The sequence below is a fragment of the Mustelus asterias genome, chromosome 7, assembly GCF_964213995.1.
Source record: "Mustelus asterias chromosome 7, sMusAst1.hap1.1, whole genome shotgun sequence".
In the NCBI taxonomy this organism is placed as follows: Eukaryota; Metazoa; Chordata; class Chondrichthyes; order Carcharhiniformes; family Triakidae; genus Mustelus; species Mustelus asterias.
The window spans coordinates 74,450,615-74,472,044 of NC_135807.1; the positions used below are offsets into that span (position 1 = coordinate 74,450,615).

At 44.6% G+C, this 21,430-nt stretch overlaps 1 protein-coding gene across 2 annotated transcripts in view; it reads left to right on the forward strand.

Annotated features, from left to right (window-relative positions):
* The first annotated feature begins 3,773 nt into the window (after positions 1-3,773).
* The window catches only part of sgk3 (serum/glucocorticoid regulated kinase family member 3), an 87,079-nt gene continuing 69,422 nt past the window's right edge, over positions 3,774-21,430 (forward strand). The window contains exon 1 of one of the 2 annotated variants that reach the window (XM_078216282.1): positions 3,774-4,161. The gene's annotated coding sequence lies outside the window, so the exon portion shown is untranslated. Of the gene's footprint in view, positions 4,162-18,566; positions 18,669-21,430 lie in introns of those variants that run through there. The other variant, XM_078216283.1, reaches the window with a different exon arrangement.

The following is a 21,430-nucleotide window of genomic DNA, read 5'->3' on the forward strand; positions in this document are numbered from 1 at the left end:
TAGGGGCGAAACCAGATCACCTGGAGGAAACTCACAGGCATGGGGACAATTTGAAAACTCCATACAGACAGCCACCCAAAGCCAGAATTGAAACCGGTTTCTTGGTGCTGTGAGGCAGCAGTGCTAATCGGAGGCATCGGAGAGTGGCGACTAGGGGATTTTCACAGCAACTTCATTGCAGTGTTAATGTAAGCCTATTTGTAACAATAATAAAAAAATCTAACCACTGTGCCACTGTTTGATGTAACACAGTTACAGAATCATCCAAAGTTTGAGATTTAAATTGCACTTTTGGATGGTTCCTATATTTGTGTAGTTTAAATTGGTAGTTAATTAATTTACAAAAAGCCAAAGTTAGACTTCTAGTTGCTTATGATAATCTCATTAGCAAATATAAAACTTTGCTATAATGCAATACTTTCTGCAGTGGATATAATATAAAACGTACTGTGAATAGATTGATTATTGGAGAATGACAATGATACTCTACTATATCATGATAATCTATTTTGAAGCACCAAGATGAATCTAAATTACCTTTGCACTGTTGGTTGAGATATTTAAATTAAAATTTTTGAGGTCAAAGATGAGCCTGCATTATACTGAGTTCTGAGCTATCGCTTGCCGTGTTATAGCGGGGCCCCAATTTACTTACATTTGTCATTTTGCACTGTAGAGAAAGAGGATAATATACATTCAAGGGAATTAATAACGAACCATGAACATTAACACTATGAGATCATTTCCCCAATATACTGGTAGCTAAAATTAAAGTATATAGAATTGAAGACAAATTATTGACTTGGTTAGGAGATTGATTGGGTGGGTGAAGACAGGGATTATGGATTAATAGGTGTGTACCCTATTTGGAAGGAGATGACTACTGACGTAGTCAGCAGATGCTAGCTGAATTAATAATTTAAAATCTGAGATTGATAGATCTTTACCAGCCAAGACAGGTGAATGAGGCTAGAATACAGATCAGCTCTGATCTCCCTGAATGGCAGAACAGGCTCAAGGGTTTGAATGGCCTATTTCTGGTCCTATGTTCCTATGACATGTAAAACAGTACATCTAATATCTTAAAAATTGAGTTCAACAACTTTAGATTGTGACCTTGCTCCTCCATCTTAATCCCTTTTTTTAATATCGCATACATTTTTGTCTCAATGCAAAAGTACCCCCCCCACCCCCCGCCCCAAATCCACCCTGCCCAACATGCCCCCTTCCCCGATTGTCTCTTGTTTTTAAGTTTGCTACATCTTTGTTGCAATCTCTCCCACCTCTCATAATCAGTGTTCCAGCTGTTCCACTCCACCTATACAGTATAATATCTAATACATTTTCCCTCTCTTTTAATTCTGAAGAAGGGTCAAGTGTACTTGAAATGTTAACTCAGTTTTCTCTTCCTACAGCTGCTGCCAGACCTGCTGAGTTTTTTCAGCATTCTCTCTTTTTGTTTGAGATTCCAGCATCCACAGTATTTTGCTTTTATTCATCTAATACCTTGCTGTGAGAAATGCATTAGTATTTAAGAAATATTGATCACTTGAATTTTACAGTGATTTTGATATTTTAAGATTTTGTGAGTGATGAATGGAAATTTGAAGTGTCAAGAATCTAGTATTTGGTTGAGAAAGGTAAGTTCAAAAGGTTTTGCCCATGGTTCCACATGTCCCCCATGCCAAGTTATGCCCCAGAGCCATTCCTCATTGTCCCTCGTATTCCCCATGCCAACTCAATGCCAGTTCTATGCCCACACACCTAGTATGCACCACTAAACAAAACCAATAAACCAATACAAAAAAATGGCTAGCGTTGGACTGTTGAGAAAAAAACCCAAAAAATGTTCTTTGAAAAAACCTGCTCCTATGATTCTATAATCCTACAATCAGGCAGACCATTTAAGTATCAATAACTGAGGTTTCAAATACTTCACACCGTTTAATATTGTCCAATTAAACATTGAAACATTGGTAAAATGAATCACAATGAATTTATTATAACAACTTAAAGATGTCAATTAAGCAATTTCACTTCAAAACAGAATGCCTGCTGAGCTTATGCTTTCTGAGCTCTCAGGCATGCATGCATAAGATTAAGAAGTGTGGAATAGAGTCATAGAGGTTTACAGCATGGACACAGGCCCTTTGGCCAAACTTGTTCATGCCAGCACTTTTTTTTAACCCCTAAGCTAGTCCCAATTGCCCGCGTTTGGCCATATCCCTCTATACCCATTTTACCCATGTAACTGTCTAAACGCTTTTTAAAAGACAAAATTGTACCCGCCTCTACTAATACCTCTGGCAACTTGTTCCAGACACTCACCACCCTCTGTGTGAAAAAGATGCCCCTCTGGACACTTTTGCATCTCTCCAATCTTACCTTAAACCTATGCCCTCTAGTTTTAGACTCCCCTACCTTTGGGAAAAGGTGTTAACTATCAAGCTGATCTATGCTCCTCATTATTTTATAGACCTCTATAAGATCATCCCTAAGCCTCCTGCGCTCCAGAAAAAAAGTCTCAGTTTATCCAGCCTCTCCTTATAACTCAAACCATCAAGTCCTGGTAGCATCCTGGTAAATCTTTTCTGCACTCTTTCTAGTTTAATAATATCCTTTCTGTAATAGGGTGATCAGAACTCTACACAGTATTCCAAGTGTGGCCTTACCAATGTCTTGTACAACTTCAAAAAGATGTCCCAACTCCTGTATTCAATGTTCTGACCAATGAAACCAAGCATGCCAAATGCCTTCTTCACCACTCTGTCCACCTGTGACTCCACTTTCAAGGAGCTATGAACCTGTACCCCTAGATCTCTTTGTTCTATAACTCTCCCCAATGCCCTACGATTAACTGAGTAAGTCCTGTCCTGATTCGATTGACCAAAATGCATCACCTTGCATTTATCTAAATGAAACTCCATCTGCCATTCGTCAGCCCACTGGCCCAATTGATCAAGATCCCATTGCAATCCTAAATAACCTTCTTCACTGTCCACTATGCCACCAATCGTGGTGTCATCTGCAAACCTACTAACCATGCCTATTAAATTCTCATCCAAATCATTAATATAAATGATAAATAACACAACAGTGAATACTGATGAGAAATATTAATTTAGGATCTCGCCCATCTCTTGTGGATCCGCACATAGATGACCTTGTTGATCCTTAAGAGACGCTACTCTCTCACTAGTTACTCTTTTGCCCTTTATGTATTTGTTTGAATGTTTGAATAGTTTATGGTATTGATACTGTAATGGTTTATCTGATTGCATGAGTTGGCATGAAGAAGCCATGGGGATGTCAAATAGCTTGCATTTGTGCAGGTCATTTTGTGTGCACTGGCCACCCCAAAGTACTTTACATTGCTTTTGAAGCACAAGTCATCGCTGTAATGTACAGCAAAATTCTAAAAACAACCAAATAGATGCCAGATGACCTGTTTTGAATTGGGTTGGTGTTTTTATTAATACCGTTTGTGTCTTTGAATGGGTCAATCTGAGTACTGGGGTGGGTGGAAACTACTGAGAGATTCACAAGGGAAAATGGGTACAGATTTGAAAGTCAACGACAGTGCTGATGAAGGTCATCCAATTGAAACGTTAATTTTGTTTCCCCCCCCCCCACCCCACCCCACCCCACCCCCCGCAAAGATGTTGCTTGACTTGCTGAGTATTTCCAGCATTTTCTGTTTTTATTTCGGATTTCCAGGTTCAGTAGTATTTTGCTTCTGTTAACTTCAAGTAATCTTACACTGAGTTGAAGCTGCCAGTAGGGGCTGCAAATCAGATGATGCACCCACTGAAACATTGCTAAATGAGACAGAAGATGAAACGACAGCACAACAGCTTAGCCGGAGCCTAATTTCGCATCAAAAGTCGCGTCCTGTTTGTTAAAATAGACATTACTTCTTCTACAACTGGGCTGCGTTGGATGGTTTTGCTGATACTCCTTTCTTGGCAGTAATTGGAAAGGAGCCAAGAGTTCCGACACGTCAGGGACTTCAGTTAAAGTTCGGCAAAAAGAGAAAGAAGCTGAAATTCTGGGAGAAGCTGGGACGAGTTGCCTCTCGGATCGACCAAAGGTCACAAAGATCCGGAGACTTACACAAGACTGACCCTGAACCTGGGGCGACTGGTCGGCAAACTGCAAACTGTAAGTTGAGGGTTTGTGCGAAAGGGAAAGTTTGCGATGTAGTTTGGGTTGTTTGCAGAGGCCTGCCCGGTGTCAGTGGAGCTCCAGCTGTCCACCCTGACAGGCGGCAGGAATTCAGTAATCAGAGTGGCGGATTCAGCGGGAGACGGTGTGAAAGGCTGTTCTTTGTGTGTGTGCGGAGCGGGTTACACTGCGGCTTTATAACACACATTCCGCCTGTCAGCGCTCAACAGCCGCAACTGGCCATTTACTGAATAAAACACAGCAACAGATCAGGCAGCGGGAGCGCGCGCGGCCCACGGCGGGGGGGCGCGCGGCCCGGGACGGTGGGGGGGGGGGCGCGCGCGGCCCGGGACGGTGGGGGGGGGCGCGCGCGGCCCGGGACGGTGGTGGGGGGGCGCGCGCGGCCCGGGACGGTGGGGGGGGGCGCGCGCGCGGCCCGGGACGGTGGGGGGCGCGCGGCCCGGGACGGTGGGGGGGGGGGCGCGCGGCCCGGGACGGTGGGGGGGGGGGCGCGCGGCCCGGGACGGTGGGGGGGGGGGCGCGCGGCCCGGGACGGTGGGGGGGGGGGCGCGCGGCCCGGGACGGTGGGGGGGGGGGTGGGGGGGGGGGCGCGCGGCCCGGGACGGTGGGGGGGGGGCGCGCGGCCCGGGACGGTGGGGGGGGGGGCGCGCGGCCCGGGACGGTGGGGGGGGGGGGCGCGCGGCCCGGGACGGTGGGGGGGGGGCGCGCGGCCCGGGACGGTGGGGGGGGGGGGCGCGCGGCCCGGGACGGTTGGGGGGGGGGCGCGCGGCCGGGACGGTGGGGGGGGGGCGCGCGGCCCGGGACGGTGGGGGGGGGGGCGCGCGGCCCGGGACGGTGGGGGGGGGCGCGCGGCCCGGGACGGTGGGGGGGGGGGCGCGCGGCCCGGGACGGTGGGGGGGGGGGGGCGCGCGGCCCGGGACGGTGGTGGGGGGGGGCGCGCGGCCCGGGACGGTGGGGGGGGGGGGCGCGCGGCCCGGGACGGTGGGGGGGGGGGGCGCGCGGCCCGGGACGGTGGGGGGGGGGGGCGCGCGGCCCGGGACGGTGGGGGGGGGGGCGCGCGGCCCGGGACGGTGGGGGGGGGGCGCGCGGCCCGGGACGGTGGGGGGGGGGCGCGCGGCCCGGGACGGTGGGGGGGGGGGCGCGCGGCCCGGGACGGTGGGGGGGGGGCGCGCGGCCCGGGACGGTGGGGGGGGGGCGCGCGGCCCGGGACGGTGGGGGGGGGGCGCGCGGCCCGGGACGGTGGGGGGGGGGGCGCGCGGCCCGGGACGGTGGGGGGGGGGGGCGCGCGGCCCGGGACGGTGGTGGGGGGGGGGGCGCGCGGCCCGGGACGGTGGGGGGGGGGGCGCGCGGCCCGGGACGGTGGTGGGGGGGGGCGCGCGGCCCGGGACGGGGGGGGGGCGCGTGGCCGGGACGGGGGGGGGCGCGCGGCCCGGGACGGGGGGGGGGCGCGCGGCCCGGGACGGTGGGGGGGGCGCGCGGCCCGGGACGGTGGGGGGGGGCGCGCGGCCCGGGACGGTGGTGGGGGGGGGGCGCGCGGCCCGGGACGGTGGGGGGGGGGCGCGCGGCCCGGGACGGTGGGGGGGGGGCGCGCGGCCCGGGACGGTGGGGGGGGGGGCGCGCGGCCCGGGACGGTGGGGGGGGGGGGGCGCGCGGCCCGGGACGGTGGTGGGGGGGGGGCGCGCGGCCCGGGACGGTGGGGGGGGGGGCGCGCGGCCCGGGACGGGGGGGGGGCGCGCGGCCCGGGACGGTGGGGGGGGGGCGCGCGGCCCGGGACGGTGGTGGGGGGGGGCGCGCGGCCCGGGACGGTTGGGGGGGGGGCGCGCGGCCCGGGACGGTGGGGGGGGGGCGCGCGGCCCGGGACGGTGGGGGGGGGGGCGCGCGGCCCGGGACGGTGGGGGGGGGGGCGCGCGGCCCGGGACGGTGGGGGGGGGGGCGCGCGGCCCGGGACGGTGGTGGGGGGGGGGGGCGCGCGGCCCGGGACGGTGGGGGGGGGGGGCGCGCGGCCCGGGACGGTGGTGGGGGGGGGCGCGCGGCCCGGGACGGGGGGGGGGCGCGTGGCCCGGGACGGGGGGGGGCGCGCGGCCCGGGACGGGGGGGGGCGCGCGGCCCGGGACGGTGGGGGGGGGCGCGCGGCCCGGGACGGTGGGGGGGGGCGCGCGGCCCGGGACGGTGGGGGGGCGCGCGCGCGGCCCGGGACGGTGGGGGGGGCGCGCGCGCGGCCCGGGACGGGGGGGCGCGGCGCGGGGGGCGCGCGCGGCGCGGGGAGGGTGGGGAGCGGGGAGCGCGCGGCCCGGGGGGGGGAGAGTGTGGGGTGCGCGTGGCCCGGGGGGGGAGCGCGTGGCCCGGGGGGAGCGCGCGGCCCGGGGGGGAGAGTGTGGGGTGCGCGTGGCCCGGGGGGGGGGAGCGCGTGGCCCGGGGGGGGGAGCGCGCGGCCCGGGGGGGGGGGAGCGAGCGCAGTCACGGGGATGTGAAGTCCGGGCGCGCGGGTGCTGATGAAGAGCAGCTGAAGTTGAGTGAGGAGTTTGGTGTAAATCTGAGAGAGCGGCCTGATCAAAGGCTCTGCCGAGTGTGAGTAACACCTGGTCTGAGCTGGAGTCTCCCTCAGTGTGGGGGGAAAGCGCAATCCACGCAGCAATTACAGACCTTGGTGAGTTCAGAGCCTTCCCCCAAATCCCTGCTCCCCACAGAGCCTTCCCCATCCATCCACAAATTCAGTCTCAAAGCACAATGCAGATACACTGTCCTCATCTATTTACTGTTAAAAATAGGAAGATTAGTTCATCCGCATACTCTTTGACAAAATAGTTGTATATCTTCCAAAACTAAGTTGACAATAAGATCAGTAGTCAAAGAGCAACTATCGTAGTTAATATTTTCTTGACTTATAAAAAAAAATTAAATCGCCATTATGTGTTTCTAAAAGATTTCACCAGGCTCATCTTTGTTTAGCCATCCAATGTTAGAAGTGCCACATTATTACCCGCTTTAATGTTGGTCTATAAGTGTTAACTGGTTTGCACGCTTGCCAACTTGTTTTATTTGGATGGTTTTGATTCCGATCGCCTGCTGCTCAAACGTCTATTTTTGTCAATGTTTGATCTACCTGAATCTGAGAATACAGCATTGCTGTGTACTTCACTGGAGGGAACAAGTTCCACTTCTGTCCAGTTCCACTTCATCAGGATCTGATTGCCAGAATGAGAAAGTATGAACAAGTCTGATTATCAATTCTCAGCAATTATTACCCCTTCAATTTAACCCTTAGTGAAAGCCTGAGTGAGTAATGAAATGTAGTACAGTACTGTTGAGACCAAATATATCTACATAAAAAGATGGATTAACTACAACTAGTTACTTATGTAAAAGCAAAATACTGTAGATTGCTGAAAATCTGAAATAAAAACAGAAAATGCTGGAAAGTTCAGCACTTCTGGCAACATCTGTGACTAGAGAAGCAGAGTTAACATTTCAAGTCCATGGGACCTTTTGAGTTTTGCTGAGTTTCTCCAGCATTTTCTGTTTTTTAGCTTATTTATACAGTACATTTTATGTAATATGTCCAAGGTACTTAACAGGAGTATTAGAAAATATGACATCAAGCCATATGGGAGATATTGGGTCAGATGACCAAAAGGTTGGTCAAAGAGGATGAAGAAGTGTCTTAATGGAGGAAAGCAAGGTGGAAAGGTCTAGGGAGGGAATTCCAAAGTTTGTGGCCTAAGCAGTAGAAAGCACAGCTGCCTATGGTGGAGCAATTATGATTGGGAATGCTCAAAGGGCAGAATTAGGGGAGCAGAGATATCTTGGAGGGTTGTGAGGTTAGAGGATATTACAGAGATAGGGAGGGACAAGGCCATGGGAGGGACAAGGCCATGGAAGGATTTGAAAACAATTTGACAAGAATTTTAAAATCTCTTGACTGGGAGCCAATGTTGGTCAGCCTGGAGTGTGTTGAAATAGTCAAACCTAGAGTTTATGATACATCTATGAGGCTTTCAGCAGCAGATGAGCTGAGACTGAGCATAGTCAAGTGATGTTATGAAAATAAGTGGCCTTAGTGATGGCACAAATGAAGTTGGAAGATCATCTAAGGACCAAATGTGACCAAAGTAAATATTGTTTTAACATCAATGTGGGAGGGTAGCATTAATCTGCAACCTTTTTTTGAAGAACAGAATACTGAGCAACTAGATTTTCCTTTGCTATTAAAGCTAGGAAATTTAGATTTAAAAATGAGACCATTGCCTAATGCACCAAGCTGAAAGAACGAGAGTGCCAGCGATAAAGGAGGGAATGATGTCAGTGGCCTGTGCATAGAAAGTAAATGAACGTTCAAAATAAAAGCAGCTGAATTACCTTACCTACTGATTACTTAGCTGATGAAACAGAACTTTGATTTTGGAGTTGTTAGCAGTCTAGCACATGTACTAGAAGTGTTGAGAGACTGTTTTTACCAACTTGGATGGTATGTAACTGCACCACACAGATTGTAATCAAGCTTGATTCTGGTACATAATAGCTGGTTTGTTTGTTATCTGATGGCAGTCAAGGTACCAGAGAGAGGGTTATAATCCAGTATTCCTATTCCTGATTGCAATCCAATGATCCTTGTTGGGTCTGATTTCTGGAAAGTAAGTTGCTAGTTAGCTGGAACTACATGAGGAATGAAATATTTGTGGTCTTTTAGAGTCGTGCTTGTCTTTGGAAGTCAGGAAGAATTTCCCAGAGATTTTCCTGAATTGGCTGCAGAATTTTCCCGTTTTCAGCTGGCCCATTTTACAAAATTTCATTGTTAAGAAATGGATCAAGAAGTAAAAATAAGCCTAGCTTCCTTCATCTCTTAACACCCTCCCCACCCTTCCCAAAAAGCCTGTCCACCATGTACAAGGCACAAAAGTCAGGAGTGTGATGGAATATTTTCCACTTGCCTGGATGAGTGCAACTCCAACAACACTCTGGAAGCTTGGCACCATCCAGGACAAAGCAGCCCACTTGACTGGCACCCCATCTGCAAACATTCACTCCGTCCACCACTGAAACACAGTGGCAGATGTGTAAAGTACAAGATGCACTGCAGGAACTTACTACGACTCCTTGGATAGCACCTTCCAAACCCACGACCGCAGTCATCTAAAAGGACAAGGCAGCAGATGCTTTGGAACACCACCTGGAAGTTGCACTCCAAGCCATGTACCATCCTGCTTTTGGAATTATGCCTACATCCCATGAGCTAATATTCTTAAAAGATTGTACTTGTAATGTAGACTCTTAAAGCCTTTGGGATCTTTATTACTCTAAATGTACCTTCCTGAAAGTATTAACACTCTGATTTAAGCATGCTAATTGGTAAAGCAGTCTTTCAGAAAGGGTCTAATGTTGTGCACAAAACAATATCACTTCTTTTGTTCCTTGCCATGTTCTAGCGCTTCTCAACATTATTTGCTTTTAACCTTACTGCTGTCAAATTGTTATCCATGTTTCTTCACCTCTAGATGCTATTCAGTGTCCTACTTATCAACCACCTGGCCTCTACCCTCCCTAAACTTCAATTCATCCAGAGATCTGCTTCCTGTTCTGCACCAAGTCCAGCTATCGGATATTTGTGCCAATACTGGCTCCTCCTCCTCCCCCCACCCAAACATGTTGAATTTAAATCCTCAATTACAAATCTCTCACGTCACTTAACCTCTGCAATCTCTTCCAGCCTCTGTATCCCCTAGTTGGTTACTTATCCATTCTCCACTATAACCTTGACATTGGAGTCTTCAGATGTCTTGGCCCTTCCCTCTCTAAATCTCACTACTCCACCTTCAACAGTCCACTCAAAACCTATCTCTTTTGACCAAGCCATTGATCACCCCACCAGCTCCCATAAAGATTCCTGACTTCCTTTGTGAAGTGCTTACATTAAAACTGTGATATAAATGCAAGTTATTGTTATGGATCTCAAACCCTTTTAGCTTTGAACTGATATGTTCCACACATAACCTCTTTCCTACTTTATTGCAACCCTGGTACGATTTTGTGCTATCAGCAATTATTTGAGTATAAGAGTAATTGCACTTAGGAAGGTGTCTTTTCCATCCTCAGGATTTCCCAAACATTATAGCCAGTTACTTTTGAATGGTGATTGTTGTTTTGAAGGCAAATACAACAGCCAATTTGCATCAAGCAATATTCCAAGAATGATAATGAGATGATTGGCAAGCTAAACTTTTTATTGAGGGTGTAAATTAAATAATAAATTTTAATCACGACACCCAGTGAATTCCCATTCTTTGAATAGTGTTGAGGGATCTTTTACATCTGCACGAGCAATGGGACAAGTTCTTGGTTTCACATCCTAGAAAAAGCGCTTCCAATAATGCAATATTTCTTCAGTATTGTGCTGAATTAGCAACCTACATAATACGCTTAGGTCTTAAACCCACAATTTTCTAACTGAGATGTGTATGCTACCACTGAACCAAGAATGATGACTTAGCCATCCTTATTACTTATCTCTCTGGCTGCACACTGTTTTATCACCATTTTGTTCCTAACCAAGTACATTGTAGCTTTGATCATTGAATTGGGTAGAATATTTTTCTCACAATGATAGATTAATTGCAGTCAAAGTACTATTTTTGGGGAAAAGGCTATAGAACCATGCATCTAATTGCAGTGAATAATATAATTTCTCCAAAGGTTTGAGAGAAAGGCCAATATAGTGCCTTTAAATGCTGATTTTTATTCTCACCAGATTGTCTTCTATTTACAACCTGTGAAGTTGCAATTTGAATTTCTTCTTTCACAAATTTGAATATATTTCTAATCATCCTAAATGGGCAGTAATAATGTTAAATTCCTACCTTCACTAAATAATATCTTATGAATCATTTATACTGCAGTCCTTGGCGTTAGACCAGTAGCTGAAGTTTCTGATTTAGTCAGGCACTTCCTCATTTAGGTCACATGACTGAAATTCCAATTCTCTGCCCAGCAAAGAGTTCTGATGGTTACACATGCACAGAACTATCCATCCAACAGCTAAAATTTAAATACACAGAAAGGCTGGGCAGCTAATTTAAACATTTAAGTTAAACCAGATAAGTTAAAACGTTCAGGAGTTTCAAGAGACTTGGATAATTTTTAATCCTTGATCTGATTAGGAGTTGCACATCAAACCTAAATAATGTGAGACTGTTCTTCTAAAATGACTGGTTAATTATGTATATTTGTAGTTTTGAAAAGATTTTGACAAACGCCACACAACAGACTACATCTTAAGATACAGTTTCATAGCATTGGTGAGATACTAAGATATATACGAGTTGATGGAAACATTCATTTAAAGTTCGTGCACAACATAAAATGCTCAATTGTGCTTCCGAAGTGACCTAAGGCGACAAAGATTTGGACAGTCTGGTTAATCTGGTTTTAGTGGTGGATAAGAAATGCTGGCCAAGGAATTGGGAGAACTCCTTGTCATTTGAGTAATGCTTTGAGATCTTATCCATTAGGATGAAACAAATAGAGACTAAATTTAACATTCAATTTCCTCAATATGTTTTTGTTTGTGTAGCTTTTCTGCTCAAGTTCTAAATTCACAAGGTTATGTTTTAAAGTCTAGGGTGTTGTCAAGCTAGCACTTGACAAATTTTCTGGCTTTGTGTTGCAATACCAGAACTGAAATTGTGTCGCGTATAATTTTTCTGCACAGTTCAGTTTTTGTTAAGTGCTGCCAGCGGGTGAGGTTCCCCACATGCAGTGCAGTGTCTGAAAATGAAGTGTTTTAAAGTAATAGCATGGCTTCATAAGGAAGTGGAATAAACCGGAGCAAAAATTATCATGTGATGCCCTTGCTATCACTTAGTAATGAGCTCAAGTAATATTGGTAGCCTGGAGGTAGACTATGTTCTCATCTTGGGTACATAGACTGGTGAGACTAGAAAAGTGAGTAAAATCAATAACAGCTTTATTAGAAAGTAATGTCATTCCCAGGAAAACTGAATTGATTGGTTATTTTCTGAAAAATGAAAGTGTCTGCTTATAGTACACAAGGATCTAATTCTCTGAGATTGTGTCTTGGGGATTTCCAAGAATGTTATATCCAGAAAACCCGAGGTTTACATATTTCAGCTCTTATTGACCTATCCCTTTTTTCAGAAACTCAGATGATAATTATGTTTAGGAGTTTTAAAATTCCCTGTACTTGGTAGAAATAGCCTCCTCATTTCAGTTTACTGAATGACTGAAGCTCCTTCATGATGAGAAATGCATTGGGTGGAATTTTATGATTTTTTTTCTCAGTGTTGTCATGAGCGGGAAAAGCAGAGGGGCTGCCTGCCAGCTGACTTGCCAGCTTTTCTTGCCAAATTTTCAAGCACTTAGGGAGAAAAAAAGGAATGGGCAAGATCCACAACATCATGCTGGGAGCCGCAGCCCCCTCTGTCAGAAGCCTCAGCCTGGGACTGTATCTATCTGTACACAGTAAGAAGTTTAACAACCTTTAACTACACTGGGGAGGCCCGCTAATGATATTTACCCCAATCTAATGCTGGCATCTCCACATCACGTCCATCTGTACATCCATGGCAGGAGCCATTCAGCAGGTCCCTGTTGGTCCAGATCAGTTGTATTTTCCCTCCATCAACATGATGTCATGCCAGCGAGGGGAGGGCGGGAATTCCTTACACGGGGGGAATAATACACTGGGGAGGCCCGCTAATGATATTTAAATTTAAGGTAGTTGGATTCCCGACCTTTCATGGTGGAAACATCATTATGTAATTGGGGAGAGTGGGGGAACAATGTGAACAGGGAGTGAGTGCACTGGTGTAAAAGCCATTTCGGAATTCCTGTTGGATTATCTGCTCCCGCCAGCCTTCCTGCCTGCTGAATGCAGGGATGGAAAATACCCCCACATTGACTATTGTACCGCAAAGTTAATTTTCTACAGTAATCACAGTCTTCATATCCTTAAAATGTTGTGCACCTGTTCTATGTCATAGGCAAAAATTGTGTTTTCTTATTGTCCATGACCAGTGTGTTTTATGTGGTATATACATATTCTCACCCTAGGAGTGATTGGCCCAATTTAAATGATTCTAACAGCAAACTTTAAAATAAAGAAGCTTGTTTATTATCCCACACTAGCTCAGGAGGTTTAAAATGTGACGTCTCATTCATTCAATTTACACACATTATCGCTTTGTACAAAATTTAGATACAGATGAAAAAAAAACATCTCAGTCTTACTTTCATGGCGGGTCTTAATTTCTTAGGTAAGTTGATGCTTTTAGTTAAAGATCTTATAAACAGAGGATTCTCAGTAAGCTGAAAGGCTTCTTGCATTTGAATTTCCAAAAGGTTGGTTTTAGGGTGAACTTGAAGTTGGGACCTGGTTGATGTTGGCTGGATTGATGGCTATCTGATGGATTTGGATGGAACTCCACCTCTGCTTTTGCTGTTTCAAAAGCAGACAAAAAAATGGCTGTGACCATCGCGTTGCTTGTACAAGTTCAATGTTCTTTGTCCAAAGAAAGGTAGTGTGTTGATTACACATCCTGTGTTGTCATTTTACACTTGGAAATTCATTCTGTCCAGTTTGGATGAAGGAACCATCATAATACAATGAAAGGTCAATAGCATCCATTTTGTCTTCATTAATGTAAATTGAGTTGCAGTATTTTGTTTGTCCATGGTGAAACAAAGACGAGTCAGCTAGAATGTGGCCGTTCTTTTAAATTTATTTGACAATTCATCCTTAAAGAAAAGGATGCAAGAATTTCCTGGATGGCTGTGAATTATTTAATTAGGTGTTTGCTTGAGACTCGGGACTGCCTAGCTCAGAATGCTAAGGGTCACATGATTTACAGTGGCCATTTTAATTGACTGTTAAAAGTTTTAAAATATTGTCTGAAAGCTCATAATACATTTGAGCGTGACATCCAGAATAGCTCACATGGTTATTCTCCAACAGACCTAGGGTTTTGAATCAAAGCTTTCTTGTTAAACTTTCCTGACACCTTTTCAGTTTGCAAATATGAAAAAAAGACTTATCTCCAGAAGTAATGTGTAGTGCTAACTCTGACAGCTGATCAAGTTCACTAAAACCTACTTTGATCAGAATTAAACAAAATTTTTGCCAAACTTTTCATGACATAGTATATATTGGGCTCCAAGTAAGTATTGTTATTGCTTTATGTCCTCATTGCAGGGAAGGACTTGATTCTTTGAGTGCAGAGATATATGTGAGAATCAGTGCATTAGAACCTGAAAATCTATGCAGAGAAAGGGTTGGTCCATCTTGTAGAGAAGGCTTTTATGGAGACATCCAACAGCTCTTTATTCTCACCCAAGAAAACTAACAACTTTCTATTGCCAGTCTATTAAATAATCGCTGTTTGGCTACCCAGTATCTCTCAAACAGAGCATCACGATTTGCCTCAGCTAACATTTTGCACTTGTTATCCCAGTTAATAGCATTGATAATGCTTCATTGGTCTGTGATATTGGTGTTGAGCATAACAGTTGTAAGCACAGACAATTGCGTCTGGCCAGTACGGGGATCGAATCCATGACCTTGGCTTCATTAGCTCCACGCTCTAACCAACTGTGATGCAGGCTATCTAATTTCTCCAATTAACAACAACGTGAATTCCTAATCCAACCCGTTAGGTCCAGGCTTTGTGCCTTCTCTACAAAGAAAGGAAAATGAAGAAACACTTTTTGTTCTGGTTCACACGTGTCCAACTGCTTAGTTACAGATGATTGAAACTGTTTAGAACCCCAATCAGGAATGAAATGGTGTGTGACCAGGCTCGAGGAAACCCAAAAAGAGGAAGTAAAACAACTTCTTCCAATTTAAAATGACTAAATAGTGGTTTTTGTTTTTTTTATACTTGAGTAGTTTACAGACTTCATTGCTTCTAAAATGTTGGCATTGTTATGTTGGCTCAAGCAGCCATCAATTAGGACATAGTACTTAACATTGTTTTCGAAAGGGATGATTTGGTCAGACCAGCATCTGTGATTTATTTGAGAAAGTGATGACTTAATTTAATTTGGTAAACTCTACATTAAAATAGTAACTACTAAAAGAAAAAGTACCTAATTGGTTGTTAAGTGCTCTGAGATATCTTGACATGGTGAAATGCAAGTTCCTTCTCTCCCTTTCCTTCCTCCTTCCTTCATCACTTCACTTCCTTTGACTTGGTATATTTAGTCTTCAGAAAGCATTTGTTATAATAATATGCAAAACTGTATATATATCAAAGTTCAGTGTAAACTGGCCAAATCTGCAGGTGCTACCAAACTAGGAATTGTAGTAGAATTAAAAGATACAGCTTAGAAACCACCAAATGTGTCAAGCCTTATATGAACAGGCTGAACAATAGGAGATAAAAATTGATTGCAGTTAAATGTATAAAGTATTGCACATAGGAAATAAAAATTTGTGATTTTGCAAATGGCGTTGAAATAGATTCGGGTAACGTTGACAGAAGAGTCTAAAATAACGCACAGTGCGAACAACCAATGCAGAACAGCAATCAGCAAAACTAATAGAAACTCGAGCTACATATTAAAAGTAGAATAAAGTCAGAGGAATTCTTGATCATGACGTACAGTGTCCTGTTAAAGCTGCTCTTTGTGTACTGTGACCAATCACCAAGAAACAAGGGAACCATTCAGTGCAGTGGGGAGTCACAAGGCTGATCTTCAGTGTTGGGATCTGACTTATGAAGCAAGACTGGTGAGACTTGAGCTGTTTCAGTCTGTAATGGTATATAACATCACAAATGATTTGGTAGTAAAGAATTCATCTGGAATACTTCAATTAAACAGGACGTAGGTCAAGGAGAGACTGGTTCAAAGAGTTGAAGATAATATTCGGACTGGTATCAGGAAGTAGTTCTTCATGCAGTAAACAATTAATACTTGGGATAATGGATTTAGTCAGCAGTTGCTTTTACAATAGTGGGTGTTAGGCTTGTTCTGATCAGTTACCAATAGTTGAGGAACCAACAAGGGAGAACAGCCATCTTGGATTGGGTGTTGTGCAATGAGAAAGGAAAGTTAGATAACTTTTGGGGATGAGTGACTATAATATGATAGAATTCTTCATCAAGGTGGATAGTGAGGTAGTTGATTCTGAGACCAGGGTCCTGAATCTCAATAAAGGTAACTATTATGGTATGAGGCATGAGTTGGCTATAATGGACTGGGAAACATAACTGAAAGGAAGTACTGTGGACAGTCAATGGCAAGCTTTCAAGGAACGAATAGGTAAGCTCCAAAAGTTGTTTATTCCTATTTGGCATGAGTGGAAAGGGAACTGTGGCCAAACCTGGCTTACAAGGGAAATTAGAGGTAGTATTAGATTCAAAGAAGTAGCATACAAATTAGTGAGAAAAAGCCATAGTCCTGAGGATTGGAAGCAGTTTAAAATTCAGCACAGGTATATCAAGGGATTGATTAAGAAGGGGAAAATAGAACATGAAAGTAAGCTAGCAGGGAACCTAAAAACTGACTGTAAAATTTTCCATAGGTATGTAAAGAGAAAGAGATTGACAAAAATGAATGTAGGTCCCTTACAGTCAGAGATGGGGAATTCATAACTGGGAACGAAGAAATGGCTAAGGAACTAAATTTGAAATTTATTCATGTCTTCATTTGTGAAGACTGAAGCAATGTACCAGGAGTTCTGAGAAACACAAGTTTTAATGAGGAGCTGAAGGAAATTAGTATTAGTAGAGAAATGTTTTGGGGAAATTAATAGGGATTGAAGGCGGATACATCTCCAGGGCCTAATAATCTTCATCCCAGTATACTTGAGGAAGTGGCCCTTGAATTAGTAGATCCATTTGTGATCATTTTCCAAAATTCTTTGGACTCTGATTGGAGGGTAGCTAATTAAATTTCATGATTATAATGAATGACAGAGTAGGACCAAATGGCCTACTCGTGCTTCTATTTTCAATGTATGTTTCTATGTATGTTAAGTTGGGTCATATGGCCTTCTTCACCTGGATATATGATGTGAACTTGTCATCAGCCTCTTAACCTGTCAACTTTCAGATTCCTTACATTGTATTACATTACTTGAATCATAGAGTCCCTACAGTGCAGTTGGAGGTCATTCGGCCCATTGAGTCCACACCGACTGTCTGAAATAGCATCTTACCCAAGCCCATCTCCTGCCATATTCCTGTAATCCCACACATTTACCATGGCTAACCCACCTAACCTACAGATCTTTGGACTGTGCGAAGAAACTGGAGCACCTGGAGGAAATCCATGTAGACACGGGGAGAACGTGCAAATTCCACACAGTCATCCAAGACTGGAACTGAAACCGGGTCCCTGGTGTTGAGACAGCAGTGCTAACCACTGTACCACCATAAACATTATGTCATCATCCATATCGATGCTCTGGAGTTCAAGCATTTTAAAATTAGTTTTAAAGAGGTTGATCGAACAGTAACTGTTCCTTATGGATGATGGAGAAACCACTATAAATAAAGTGTTTACTAGAAATTAGGAGATTGTCTTCCTATCCTCCTGAGAAAGCTTGAGTAAATTTGAAATAAATGTCTGACCTTTTTGTTAAAATGGACCTTTTCCTTAATTATGGGTCTTCTAAGTTTTTAAATCTTAGAAACTTGTGAAGAATTATATCTGGCACGGTACTGAACAAGCAAAGTATCTGGTGACATAAGTTGCTGACCATATACATAAGATCTGGCCTGCCCTACTAAGATCAACAATTTTTCAGTTAGCAGATGCATTAAATTGTGAAGGAAATACAATTTCATTAATTTTGTAGTTTCCCAACTCTCCATATCTTGGACATTTGCTGAGATTTACAGGATCTAACTATCTGTTACTCTGCATAAGTTCTGAAAATAGTTCCTAAATGCCTGTACCTTTATTAGGAATAGTGTACTACATGTTGATTTTTTTTCACTTGAAATGTAAAAATAATTGTGTTTTAGGGTATAAGAGCTTGAAACGTTAACACTGCTTTCCCCTCCTTACAGATGCTGCCAGACCTATTAAAGATTTTCCAGCATTCTTTGTTCTTATCATAATGCTTTTTTTTTGGCTAAGTACTTTTGATAATTGGTACTTTTGTTTGTAAGTATGGGTGTGGTACTTAGTCAAATTTGGAATCTTGAAGTTTGTATATTTAGGGTCATAGATGTTGCTACTTTATAAAGGGCAACAGACTTCAGTTTTTTTTGATAAAATAGTTTTATCAATAGAAAAGTGGAAAAAAGGGACTGATTACAGTGCTGTAATTTAATTGAGAAAATGCCAGAAACCATGACAGCTATGATCACATGATTTATTGACGTCATCTGCCAAACAAGTCTCTCTTTGTTCAGATACCACTCAGGTGACTATGGACCGACATGCTAATCTTGCTGTGCTCGCTTCGGCAGCACATATACTAAAATTAATCTTGTTCTAGACACATGGACCATCCTTCATTTGAAGTACATTCATCCAGTTTGCAAGGCTCTTTAATAAGATCATTTCTTGTCTAACTCAATCTCTTTTACCATCAATCTTTCCCATCAGTATCAGACTTTCTAAATCATGATTTCTTATGTGCAGATCAGAAATTTCAACTGATCTTAGTCAGTGGAGTTCTTTTGCTCTCTGATTTTACTAGCACCTCTTATTGGTGTGACTTGTTAATGATATCTTCAATATTCACTTTAAAAAACACAACTCTGCAGCTTCCGTATGTCAAAATAGGTGTGATTATAGCATTCCAGGATTCTCAGCTTTGTTTTTGAGGCTAGTTGTGAGTTGATCATAATCGTTTTCATTTTTTGAAATGTATCATTCCAATCCTTTGTCTTATTTATTGGTTGCACTTTACATCCAATGTTAACATTCTTCCTAGGTAACAAAATTTGTCTACCTGTTTTATCTCTTCATTCTTCTCTCTGATCTTACTATCTGGTATGGTTTTCTTTTTGACTACTACTATACATGATATTTTCTTACAATTTATGCTCAGCCCTTTTTTCTCACTTTCATTAATCTTATCCAAACTCTCTTGCCATTTTACTTCAGAATCGGCATAAGACGTGTCATTGGCCTATCATTATTAAAGTGTAGCCTCCAACTATTATACATGTATAGTCCTAACATCACTTATTTTTAAAATAATAAAAAGCTTATAAATACTATTTTGTCAAAATAGGAAATGATCTGTTATATTTTCCTGCAAACTAGACATGTAGCATTACTGAATTTTGAAATCATGAAGAAAGATTGATATGACTCAATCATTCTTACAGATAGGTATGGGAAATGGAAGATTGTAAAGATGAAAATTGTATTAACAGTTTTAATCTTTTGTGCTTTATAATATTTACAAATGTCCATCCGATTTAATTTTACAGTTTTTTGATATTTTAATGCCTTTGCCAATGACAGCTTTTTTTTATTCTGTAAAACATCCCAAAGTGCTTCATAGGTGCATTATCAGACAAAAATTGACACCTGTCCTGATGTCTCTACCCATGGATCGGTGTCCCAAAGCTTATTCAAAGAGGTTGTAATGAAGGTCATAAAGGAGAAGAGAGAGATTGAGACTTGTGGGAAAATGTCTGAGACTGGAGCCGAGATGACAAAAGATATCACTACCAATTTTGGGATGAAGGATGTTGGGGATCAACAAGAGTAAAAAGTCTCACAACACCAGGTTAAAATCCAACAGGTTTATTTGGTAGCAAAAGCCACTAGCTTTCGGAGTGCTGCTCCTTCATCAGGTAAGTGGGAGTTCTGTTCACAAACAGGGCATATAAAGACACAAACTCAATTTACAAAATAATGGTTGGAATGCGAGTCTTTACAGGTAATCAAGTCTTAAAGGTACAGACAATGTGAGTGGAGAGAGCGTTAAGCGCAGGTTAAGAGATGTGTATTGTCTCCAGACAGGACAGTTAGTGAGATTTTGCAAGCCCAGGCAAGTCATGGGGGTTACAGATAGTGTGACATGAACCCAAGATCCCGGTTGAGGCCGTCCTCATGTATACGGAACTTGGCTATCAGTTTCTGCTCAGTGACTCTGTGTTGTGTGTCGTGAAGGCAGCCTTGGAGAACGCTTACCCGAAGATCAGAGGCCGAATGCCTGTGACCACTGAAGTGTTCCCCAACAGGTGCCAACCTAAGGGCTTCATTTGATGGCAGGGTGGGGAGGTCGTTCATAGGCCTTTCTGCCATCAACTTAATCAGGGTGGAGTTGGGAGGTGGTGGGGTCCCCACCCGCCACTATCCCCCTGATTAAAAGTGCTCCCTGCTTCCATGCCACAGTGGAGGGCATAAAATATTTCCCAGTGTTTCAGATCAATGACCTTTCATCAGAACAGAAGGAAAATAGAAGTGTAAAAGTTTTAGAGCTAGTGAGGGGATGGAGTGGGGAGTGGAGGGATTAGGAAGAACAGACGGGAAGGCCTGTGAAAGAATGGAAAACTGGAGAGATTAACTAACAAAAGATTTCATGATGCAAAAGTCAAAGAAGAGTTGTAATGGGTGTAACAAATGAACAAAGGTTATGTACAGATGAGGTATCAATGGCTGTATAGTAACTATAGAAGAATCCCTATAATACAGAAGGAGGCCATTCAGCCCATCAACTACAATCCTACCCAGGCCCTATTCCCTAACGCCACACATTTACCCTGCTAATCTCCCTGACCGTAGGGTCAATTTAGCATGGCCAATCAACCTAACCCGCACATCTTTGGATGCAACATGAAGGAAAAAGGAAAGAAACAAGCCAGTGAAAAATAATATCAAAAAACACACATGCAAGATGGAAGCAGGGGTTATGATCTAAAGTTGTTGAACTCTGTTGAATCCAGAAGGCTGTAGAGTGCCAAGATGAAAGATGAGGTGCTGTTCCGCAGGTTTGCTTTGAGCTTCATTGGAACACTGTAGCAGGGCATGGGCAGAAAGGTCAGAGTGGAAGCAAGGTGGAGAATTAAAGTGACAGGAAGCTTGGGGTCATTCTTGTGGACTGAATGAATGTGTTCTGCATTTGGTGTCTCCAGTGTAGAGAACATATTGTGAAAAGCAGATACAGTATACTAAATTGAAAGAAGTACAGCAAAATTGCTATTTCACTTGGAGGGTGTGTTTAGGGTATTGGTTGGTGAGAAGGGAGGAGGTGAAATGCCATAGAAAAGAGAGGTCATGTTTGGTGTGACTGAGGAATGGACTAGGGTGTCGCAGAGAGAAT